We start from the raw sequence: 11,423 nt of genomic DNA, 5'->3' as shown, positions 1-11,423 counted from the left end.
TTTGTCATTATTATTATTAAATAAATGTCTCTACCGCATTGTAAAATGGTTTTCAACCCAGGGCTAGAGACCAATCTTAGTAACACCTACAATGTGATATGATAAATAGCACAGTACAGTTTAAAATCATATTTTCTGGTTTATTATTGTGTGCTTATATTTAATTGAGTTTATCACTTAATACTTTATACATCAAAGCTTGTGTTTGATGTTATTTATTTTTTTTTCTTTCAGATCTTATTTGTTTTCAACAATGAGTGCAAGACAGTGCAAAAATGATCCAAACAGATTCTGTTACATATGTGGGGAATTAACTTTTGCTAAAGAAAAGTGCAGTATTACACGCCATATCAAGAAAATGTACAAGGCGTACTTCGTTTGTGACTTAGGAGACCAGGACAAGTCATGGGCTCCTCATGTGTGTTGCCTTACATGTGTGAAGACATTGAGTGCCTGGTATGCAGGAAAAAATGTTCACATGAAGTTTGGTGTGCCAATGATTTGGCGTGAGCAGAAAGATCACTCTAATGATTGCTATTTCTGTCAGCAAGACTTTACAGGCTGTACTACAGCAAAGAAAAAGAAACACATTGTTTACCCAAATTTGCAATCAGCAATGTGCCCAGTAGAGCACTCAGAAAATTTACCTGTGCCCAAACCTCCAGATCAAGAAATGCAGAGTTCCAGCAGTGCAGCTGAACATTCCAGTGGTGAATATGTGGAGCCCAATCATCCAGAAAGCGAGAATAAACCAATACCATTTTCTCAAGAGGCTCTAAATGACTTTTGCAGGGATCTCTATTTAACGAAAGACAAAAGTGAGTTTCTGGCATCAAGGCTTCAAGAACGTAATCTTCTTGAAAAAGGAGAGAAGATAACACTATACAGGAAACGTACAGAGGATCTGCTTGCATTATTCATCATGAAGGATGACTTATGCTTTTGTAATGACATCACTGAACTTTTTGAGCAACTGGAAATACCACATGATAAGACCAACTGGCAACTTTGCATAGATGCATCCAAGGACAGCATCAAAGCTGTTCTGCTACACAATGGTAACACTCTGCCTTCTGTTCCCATAGCTTATAGCACAACCATGAAAGAATCTTACGAAAATCTGAAAGCAATTCTAACAAGCATACAGTATGATGACCATAACTGGCATATTTATGCAAATTTCAAGGTTGTGGCCATGCTTACTGGCCTTCAGCTTGGCTATACTAACTTTTGCTGCTTTCTGTGCTTATGGAACTCCAGAGCAAGAACTGAACATTATGTATGCAAGGATTGGCCGATCCGAGATGAAATTGAGCAAGGAGAACACAACATCATGCACAAACCACTTGTGAAAAGTGATAGAATTCTTTTACCACCTTTGCATATTAAACTTGGTTTGTTTAAGCAATTTGTGAAAGCCTTGGACAAGGAATCCTCCACATTTGCATATCTTGCAGAGAAGATTCCTTCCCTGAGTCAAGCTAAAATTAAAGAAGGTATCTTCATAGGTCCCCAAATTCGAAAAATTGTACTTGATGAAACCTTCATCACACATCTCAAGAGAAAAGAGAAGCTTGCCTTTGAGTCATTCAAGAAAGTTTGTGATAACTTCCTGGGGAACCATCGTTCAGAAGACTATGTGCAAGTTGTGAATGATCTGCTGAGTCATTATCATGATATTGGATGCAACATGTCTCTAAAAGTTAATGTGCTCTACTCTCATTTGGACTTTTTTGCGGAAAATCTTGGTGATGTGAGTGATGAACATGGTGAAAGATTCCATCAGGATATTTCAGTGATGGAGCGACGATTTAAAGGAAAATGGAACCCTGGCATGTTGGCAGACTACTGCTGGGGTATAAAAAAAGAAGATCACACTCCACACAAGAGGCTTAGAAGAACAAAAGTTGTTTAAACTGACAAGTGTGTGTTTTTAATTCATAACCAATAAATGTTTTGTTATACCAACTAAATTTTTGTTTTGTTTTTTGTAACTTTCAGTATTTGCAATGTTGTGTTCAATACGCGATATTTTGCAGTATATTATAAAACGGTGCCTAATCTGGAGGAATAAAGGTCAGATTCAGAATCAGGACAAATTTTTGACCCAGAAACAAGTCTTACTTAACTTGTACTTTTTTTGAACCTGAAATTTGTTGCACAGTGTTATTTCTAATTTGTAATAATGAATATATATAATTAATAATCAGAGTATGAGTTTCCAATGAAAACTGCATTGAAAATGCAGTTCAAAATAGCACACCTTTCTGAAATATACCTTGGTACTTACATTATTATAATTTACCATCTGTACTTCATATTGATGGCATTTTGGGAAGCCCCTCCACAGTTTACCTCAGCTCCTCCTCCAACAAAAATATCCTGTCAGTGCCACTTATTCCTCAATTAATATATGTGCAGTGAAGACTGTCAGAACTGGTCAAAACTCCAATGGTTAGCCTGCCTGTCTTACACTATAAGAGTAGTTATATAATGAAGGCCAACCAAAAATACTTTAACAAAGTAGATGTTTATAATATCTATAAACAATGCTACTACAGCCATGACATTCTTTGAGAAAGCCATTTTAGAGAGACAGAGTGAGATAATTATCAACAGACTGATGACACAGTAGCAGAGCAAAAGCTATAGAAAATGTTTACATTAATTTTGACACAGTAATGAAAAAAAGGGATCCAATGGAACTTTGATAGGGGTTCCATATCAAGAATGTGAGAACAGATACAATCATGTAGGTTGTCAATTACTATTTTCATGGTCAAACAGTTTTGGTTCTGAGAATCATAATGAGACTGCAAAAATCAATCAAGTATCTGATCAGTTTGCAAGTATGTGTGCACACTATTTGGAAAGTAATAAAAACACAAGGAAGATTCAGTACAAGAATCCATGTTTTGGGCAAAAAGACTGGTATCAGTTATTCAAAGCAAAGAATCTGTACATGAAACTACCATATTTTTTGGTGTACAAGATGCACTTCAAACAAACTGTGTGAAACTGTAAATTTTCAGTATTTAGCACAAATGTTTGTAGAAGATTATAGAAAGTGAGAAACATCAAATACAATTCTCACACAGATGTGTGGTTTGACTCAGCAATGAGTAGAGTCACTGCTAGGCTTACCATACGTCCTACTTTGGCCAGGACAGTCCCGGTTTGAGAGGTCAATCCAGGTGTCCTGTCCAGCTCGGAATGTCCTAGTTTTTGAAGAAAGAGCATGTACTTTAAAAAGGATAAATGGAAAATATTAATATCTGCATAGAGTCCTGACTTGGTGTTGACAAAAAATAAATTAAGTTTTCATTTATTATTTGATGGATATGGGGAGCCATAGTGCTGTAGCATGCAAATTTTCAAAGGTATTGCATCAGACAAAATTCAAAGACAGCTGATATGGTACCTGTACAAATGGGCTGCTACTGGTGGTAAAAACGTAATGGTAGCTTCACAAGCGGAGAGCGACAGTATATGAGGTCTGTTCAAAAAATAAGCGGACTGTTTGAATTGCGCGGCTTCAGTTGGTTCCAGGGGAATCCGCTTGGTGTTGCTAGGTTCACACAGATCAGCTGATTATGACGCCATTTCGCGATTGCAGATATCTTCATTTGTGTATTAGCTACGCGGTTTTAAGTGAAGTGCGATTTTTTCGTTTGGCGTATTTCAGAATGAATGACCTGAAGGAGCAACGACTTGCTGTGAAATTTTATGTTAAACTTGGAAAATCTGCGACTGAAACTTTTTGCTATGCTTAACACAGCTTATGGTGATGTTGCTATGAAGCATACGGCATGTTTCAATTGGCATGAACGTTTTAAGGATGGTTGACAATCCATTGAAGATGATGAGCATCCTGGGCGTCCTTCCACGTCAACTGACGACCCACACGTCGACAAAATCAACACCCTGGTGCGGGCAAATCGACGTCTGACTGTCAGGGAGCTTGCTGAATAGTGTGGGATATCAGTTGGATCTTGTTACGAGATTTTGACCGAAAAATTGAAGATGCACCACGTTGCTGCGAAATTTGTGCCCATTCAGCCCTCAGGACTCGTGAGTTTTTGGCCAAACACTCGATCATTGTTCTTCCCCACCCACCCTACTCACCTGACCTTGCTCCTTGCGATTTTTTCTTGTTCCCCAAACTCAAAAGACCCTTGAAAGGAAGAAGATTTGAGACGATTCCCCCGAGATTAAGGCAAATGCGACGAAGGAGCTGGAGGACATTACAAAAGAAGCGCACCAGGACTGTTTCAACAAGTGGAAACACCGTTGGGATAAGTGTGTGCGTTGGGGAGGAGAGTACTTTGAAGGGGTCCAAGACCTGTAACTTCTAAATAAAGTACATTTTGTTTTATGACGTCAGTCCGCGTATTTTTTGAACAGCCCTCGTATACAAAGCTATCTTTGAGCAAGTGTTAGTGCTTTGTGATTGTTTTATTTATTATATTAGTCATACAGTACATGCTGAATTATTTGTGTTCTTTTATTTTATAAGTTAATTCTAGTCATTATGTTCAAAGCTTGTAGAAGAAAGTGCACATTCAACAGTGAATTACAAAAAGAATATCCATTCTTGAAAAAAAGTTGTGGCAAAAAGGACAGAGTCAAATGTTTGCAGTGTTCATCTGAGTTCTCTGTTTCACATGGTGGCAGCTCAGACATAAAAGACCATTTAAAAAGTGCCAAACATGCAGCTAGTCTTTCAGTAGCTGCTCAAAGTTCAAGAGTTGATGTGTTCTTCAAAAAAACCTGTGGCTGAAGAGAGTGACTTGTTAATAGCTGCTAAAGAAGCAACATTTGCTTATTACAGAGCTGTCCATAACATAAGCTTTAAAACAGCTGATTGCTTTTCCAAACTGATAGCAAAGTTATTTGAACCAAAGTTCAGTTATGCCAGAACAAAGAATGAGGCTATTATTTTGAATGCAATTGTTCCTTTAGCAGCAGAGGAATTGAAGAGAGACTTAATGGATGCCCAATTTGTTTCACTTACAACAGATGCTTCAAACTGAAAAGATACCAAAATTATACCTGTCATGGTGTGATATTTCTTGCCAGAGGAAGAAGCGAATGTAAAACTTTTAGACTTTCAGTCGGTTCCTGGAGTGGTGTCAGAAATCCTGACGAAATGCTTAGTGTCCACTTTAAAAAAAACATGATTTATTTAAAAAAATTTTGCTTATTGTAGTGACAGCTGCAATACAAATTTTAAAGGTGTAAAGAGAGAGGGAAAAAACAATGTATATGGTCAAATGAAGAATGAACTTAGCAAAAATATTGTGGGTGTTGGTTGTGGTGCTCATATTGTACGTAACTGTCTTCAAACTGCATTTGTTGTCTTTCCTATTAAAGTGGAAAGCTTGGTGGTCAAAATTTAAAAGCATTTCTGTATTTACACTGTGCATATTACACACCTAAAAGAATTCTGTGAGTTTGCAAAAATTGACTACAAGAAGGTTCTCCAATATGGAAATAAACGATTTCTGTCTTTGTTACCAGCTGTTGAGAGAATTCTCCAGATTTATGAAGGACTGAAGTCATATTTTTGTTCACAAGAACAGTGCCCATTGTTGATAAAAAATTTTTTAGAGAGTAAATGTGGAGAAATGTATCTTTGGTTTGTTTATGGACAACTAGGCTTGTTCAACAAAGTGATTTTAGCCATGGAGAAAACAAAAGAACTGCCAGTAATATTGTTGCAGAATTTAATAAGTTGAAAACTAATCTGAAAGAAATAACTTTAATATAATAACTTTACACCCTTTGGTACAATCAAAGTACTCAGTGTGCTAGAGGAAGATGCCAGGTAGACTTGATTAGGAAGAAATTTACCAGTTTTTATTATTGCTGCCTGTCTTATACTGAGCTGTAGGAAAAGTTTTGGTGGTGAGGAATACTCTGTTTGGATAAAAAAACAGTATTTTTGTGTGGCCTGACATAGAAACAGCTGCTGAAAAAAATTAATGAAATGCTGCAACTAATGTTGATGATCTGTTTGATGAAGTTGTTCTTGGTAAATTCTTCTGGTCATCAAAATGTGACAAGTGGATAGCAAAAGAAATAAGTTGTGAAGAAAAATGGGTAAAACTTTTCAACCACTTCAAAAAGCAAAGTATTTCTGTACCTAATCTCAGGCACGTTATGGAGTACATTTTCTGTTTGCCAGGCACTTCTGTCCCTGTTGAAAGAGTATTTTCAGTGATGAATAGCATTTTGTCTCAAGAAAGAAGTCTAATGAATGAATCAACAGTAAAAGTACTGTTGCATAGTAAACTCAATATTGACTTGAGTTGCACTGCAGTTTTTGCAAAAATAAAACTAATAAAGATTTTTGAAGAAAGTTCATTCAAGTGAAAAATATGAATGGTCACAAAAAAGTGTTCAATGAAAAATTAATAAAATTTTGATGTTCCTTCTCTTGCTGAATTTAAATAAATGTTAGAGATATAAACTACCAGTATTCCTTTTTGTTTTGTAGCAGCATTAAAGCTTAAGGGGAGTAAAGTTATGAAAGCACTTCTTTGTTATACCAGTGCCAGTACTTGTAATAAAAATTAAAAACAGTCCCAGTTTGAGGCTTGGAAATTATGGCAAGTCTAGTCAGTGCAAGTGTTTGGACACAAGCTGCAAGAGTTAGGAAATAGATGTATGCAGAGCTTACAGATAAAAGAAACTGAAAAAGTAAGATCCACTCCCTACAAAGGGCAAGTAATTCCAAATGCTATGAGTATAAGTAGAAAAAGTCAGAAAAATGACATCAGAGCATGTTCATTGAAATTATGAGAGAGTCAAGACATACTGACATCCAAAAGCAACTGAGTCCCCAAAACAACTCACATGAGCCCCAATATCCCGAGAGGGTTAGGAAAACATTAAATACTGATACAATGGTTCTTCAATGAGAATAACAGTGGTAGAATCAAAGGAAACTGGAGATAAGGATAAAATCTAATATACCCAATGGATTACATCTAATAATGAGAAAGGAGGCCCAAACACCTCCTTCAAAATGACATATGAATATACAAGAGGAGGAAATGGGTTGGCAAAGTCCTAATTGTCATGTTAAGCCAAACCCTCATATGGCATGAGAGGACAATCATCAGGTGCTCAAAATTCCACATACAAGAAACCAATTCCGTACGAATAAGTACCATTACTTCCTGAGTTACAGCATCTATGGTAGATGCCACATGGAATTACATGTGTATGATGAGAGGAACTCATTGGGAAAAAGGAAAATTTTAAGAAAAAAAATTATGCAGTCAAAAAATTTAAACTGTAACTTGAGTAAATAAGCAAAAAACAGTCATAAAATATGAGCAAAAACACGTTCATCTCGAAGTGATTAAGGACCGTACAAAAGAGAAGGTGCTAGTGACAAAAGAAGTTATGTCACACTGCTATTGGTGAAAGGTTACTGAATGATCATTTGCATGACAACATACAGATGTCTCATGTGAATACAAAAGTGTAAGTATCAAGGCTGGTGGTGAGCAGAAATCTACACTTTTAGAGGACAATATAAATTGAGAAAAACTATCTGTGAAAGAAGGTAAGATACAGTAATGGAAACTAGCGTTCATGATTAAATTACTTTTGATTATTAGAACCATTCAATTCTTGTGAAAATAATCAGTTGGTTGAATGTACTTGCTGAACTTCATGACTATTTGTTTAGCAAGTTCCACTAACTGCCCATATTACCCAAGTTATAATACATACATACATTCACATGTCCTACACCGAAGGTCAATTTCTAATCAATACACATATAACACATCATAATACATCCAAAAAATTTATGCAAAGCCAATTAACTGTTGCATATGCTATAATGTTAAAGAAAATAGTTTATTTCTAACCTACATATACTTGTTTATAACTTATAAGAAATTTACACAAAAATTTAGTTGTACAAATAGCAGTAATGGTTTTCATAGCTACAATTACTTAAGGAGCAGTTATTATTAGCCATTACTTTTTTTTCTATAAAAAAAAGAATTCCTTGAAATGAGAATTGTCATAGTGAATGTTGGGAACAAAATTAATTGCTTTGGATAAATATCTTATATAAAGCTATACAAATATTCATATGTACATACCCATGCTTAATTTTGAACTGATAAATTAAAGGGAAGGCAAGTAGTTAAAAGTTAATATCATTAACTCTTTGGTTACTCTTGTCAAACCAAATAGTGAGATGTAATTATTGCTCTTAAAGTACAGGTCATGTTTTAGCAGTGACAGGATGTAATCCATGTAACTTTAAATTCACAAACTATGCATGTCATATCTTTTTTTTTTATCTTCTGCTAAACTTATTTAAAAATATTCAGTTTTCTCTATTTGGAAAAAGTCTGTTGGAAATATAGCTAACTTATTTGTTTAGCAGAAGATAAAAAAAAAAAAAAAACTATGTATGTTACAATAAACTTGTATACTCCAAAGATTACCACTCCTATTTAATACATCAATGGCCTAAAGTTAACTTATAACTTTAATTTTTTTTCAAGGGAAGTTTAAAGAGTTAAAATCGGTAAAACAAGAAGATCCTAAAAATATGATAACAACAATCATAACACAAAGCAATGCTCATTAAAAACAAAATGTGTTTTTTTAAATATAATAATTAAAATAATGGAGACTATTCTTTTGAAATAAAATAAAATAATAATATATTATGAATTTATACGTAGACATAATGTGGTAAAATATCAAACTTAAATATACAGATTAATACATACAACATTAAATAAATACATTAGAAGTATAAGAAAATACTTATTACAGTTTATGTTTAAAAAAAATCATTTGAACTTGCACAAAGACTATAGGAAAAGAAATAACTATTTTGAACAAAAAAAAATATATATATATATCAGCAAGATTTCTCAATGCATTTAACAATAAAATTCCCTCTAAATTATAAATTATTTTGATAAGCTTTAGAGTTAACAGAAACATTTCCTAAACAATTATCTTGTAAAATCTCAGAACAGAAATAACCAATTATAAAAGCAAGTTATGCAGATATCATCAACAACAATACAATAATGTGGGTAAGACACCACTGACAAGGCAGTTTCTAAAATGATGATGACACAATTCCATTTATTGACCTGAACTAATAAGAAGTGAAGATGCAGGCCTATTCAAGATGCTGAGTCAATGTCACCTTTAGTTTCCATGGCAATGTTATCAGAAATATGTGTCTGAAAAAAATTTAGTTAAAGATTTTAAAATATGCCAAATAATTTTATCTGGATCATCAAAAATATTCTGTACTTTACTTTTTCACCTAAAGCATACTTAATAGAAGTATTTAACATAATTTACAATTCTTACTCCACAGAACCATTTGTCACTGTTAAGTTAGAGCAAAGTGCAATTCAATACAGAACATGTTATGTGGACAGAAAAATTAATGTATTTGACTGGTACACGATACTGAAAAAATTCACATACAAAACTTAACATAAAAAGTCATGTATTTATCAGTACCAGTTTTTACTTGCATGAATTATTTACACTTCTATTTATAGTATCTTGTAAGGCTAAATCACTGTGGGTATTACACGCTGATTAAAACTAATTCAGATCTTAGTGTACAAAATTTGATTTGACCATGACAATCATCCAAATGTTACTGTGTACACCAAACTTGGATTTATTAAAATACAAATTCAAATATTCATTTGCAACAAACTTGGATTGATAAAGACAATTAAAATTTTGGTGTTTACCAAACTTGTATTACCTATTACAAAAAGCAAATTCTTTGTGCACAACAATTAGATTGCTCATAACAGCAAGTTAAATTGTGATGTACATCAAACCTGGATTGGTTATGACAAGAAGTAAAATCAAGGGAAACACCAAACATGGATTGAACATTAGAAGTCAAAATTTTGTACACACCAAATTTTCATTATTCCTGAAAAGAAGTCAAACATCAGTGTTACAACAGCTGAAAACTTATTAATTCTTTACAATCTTTCTATTTAATCCATTTTGGTATAATAAACACAAATTTGTATACACACTTGCATGTATTAAGTATCTACATTATAACTTTTGATACAGCATGTGTATCTTCATAAAATTTTGTAAGCTTTTAGCAAAAGTTACAAGTATTTTGTATTCAAAACACCAGAGTTTTTACTCTGTTGTGGAGACACAAGTGTAGAGGACAACGTTTTGAAAGTCTTCCGCCTTTCATCTTCTTGCTAAAGATTTGTCTGCGAAAATAGAGTATGTTTTCATTACTAGTTTGAATGCAAAGTGATTTCATGTTATGATAAAAAAAACAACTATTCTTCATCCCAAAAATCTTGTATATTATTCGTGTAATCTTGAAAACTTTCAAAATAAATTTCAAATGTTTGTTTTCAGCAAGACTTTATATTGTATGTTACTTGTTACTTTCTATACTCTAACTATGTGGGGTTTGTAACTTAAACAACCTCAGAACCATCATAAAAAATTAAGAAGTAAATATAAATGATGTTTTTTTCCTTCTAGAATGACTACATATTATAACACAAAAATACAAATGTTTAGTCTAAGTAGCTTGAGTCTCATAATTCTACATATGAGCACATACATTTATTATTTTATATCATATTAACTTTCCTTGAAGATAGCCCTCATGTAGCTTTGCATGAAATTCAAAACAAACAATTAACCTTCAAGTCATACCTAGCTAACATTACAAAGCTTGCATTGATGCAGTGCACATGCATGCAGGTCACCAATCTAGTAATATAAAACTGACCATTAGTCTTCTCTGTCTCAGCTGTATTTTAGTAGACCAGTATTTTGTAATATACAGCCACATTTCAATTATTATACATCATATATGTATATAGATTATTACTATTTAGATATAAATTAAACATATTTTTCTTAAAGTATAGAACAATAAATATAAAAGTAAAGCAAACAATTATCTCTTCTCTTATGATATTTGTACTCAGTACTGGATATAGGTTGCTAAGCATTTTAAAATTTTGCATGTGGAAGATAAAATTTTTTTTAGGTTTTATATATATAGTTGAATAACCTAAAAATCATAAATAGCTACAATAATACCACAGAATTTCACAATAATTTATTAAGCTTATTAACTAAGATTTATTTATATTTTATAAAATATTAAGCTTATTAACTAAAGATTTATTTAGATTTTATAAAATATGGACTTTGAGCAGACTATAAAGACGCACCCTACGTCATTGAAATCTTGGATTGAAAGAACATGTAGACTTTTCAAATATTAAAATGACAGTGAAACCACTCTGGGGACATTCCAAGCTATTGATTGGTTATTCACATCATATATTGAAGTAAGTGTATACAATGGACTGTTTCAAAAAAATTAAAAGAGTTGATCAGAGCTA

The 11,423-nt window shown here is 33.3% G+C and overlaps 1 protein-coding gene across 2 annotated transcripts in view; it reads right to left on the bottom strand.

Annotated features, from left to right (window-relative positions):
* Positions 1 to 214: 214 nt before the first annotated feature.
* The window catches only part of LOC143250566 (uncharacterized), a 78,127-nt gene continuing 66,918 nt past the window's right edge, over positions 215 to 11,423 (bottom strand). The window contains exon 8 of one of the 2 annotated variants that reach the window (XM_076501312.1): positions 215 to 10,262. The gene's annotated coding sequence lies outside the window, so the exon portion shown is untranslated. The remainder of the gene's footprint in view (positions 10,263 to 11,423) is intronic. The other variant, XM_076501313.1, reaches the window with a different exon arrangement.

The sequence above is a fragment of the Tachypleus tridentatus genome, chromosome 5 (assembly GCF_004210375.1).
Source record: "Tachypleus tridentatus isolate NWPU-2018 chromosome 5, ASM421037v1, whole genome shotgun sequence".
NCBI classification, from domain to species: Eukaryota; Metazoa; Arthropoda; class Merostomata; order Xiphosura; family Limulidae; genus Tachypleus; species Tachypleus tridentatus.
Note: the sequence above shows the minus strand (reverse complement) of the source record. Positions and strands in the feature narration are given on the sequence as shown.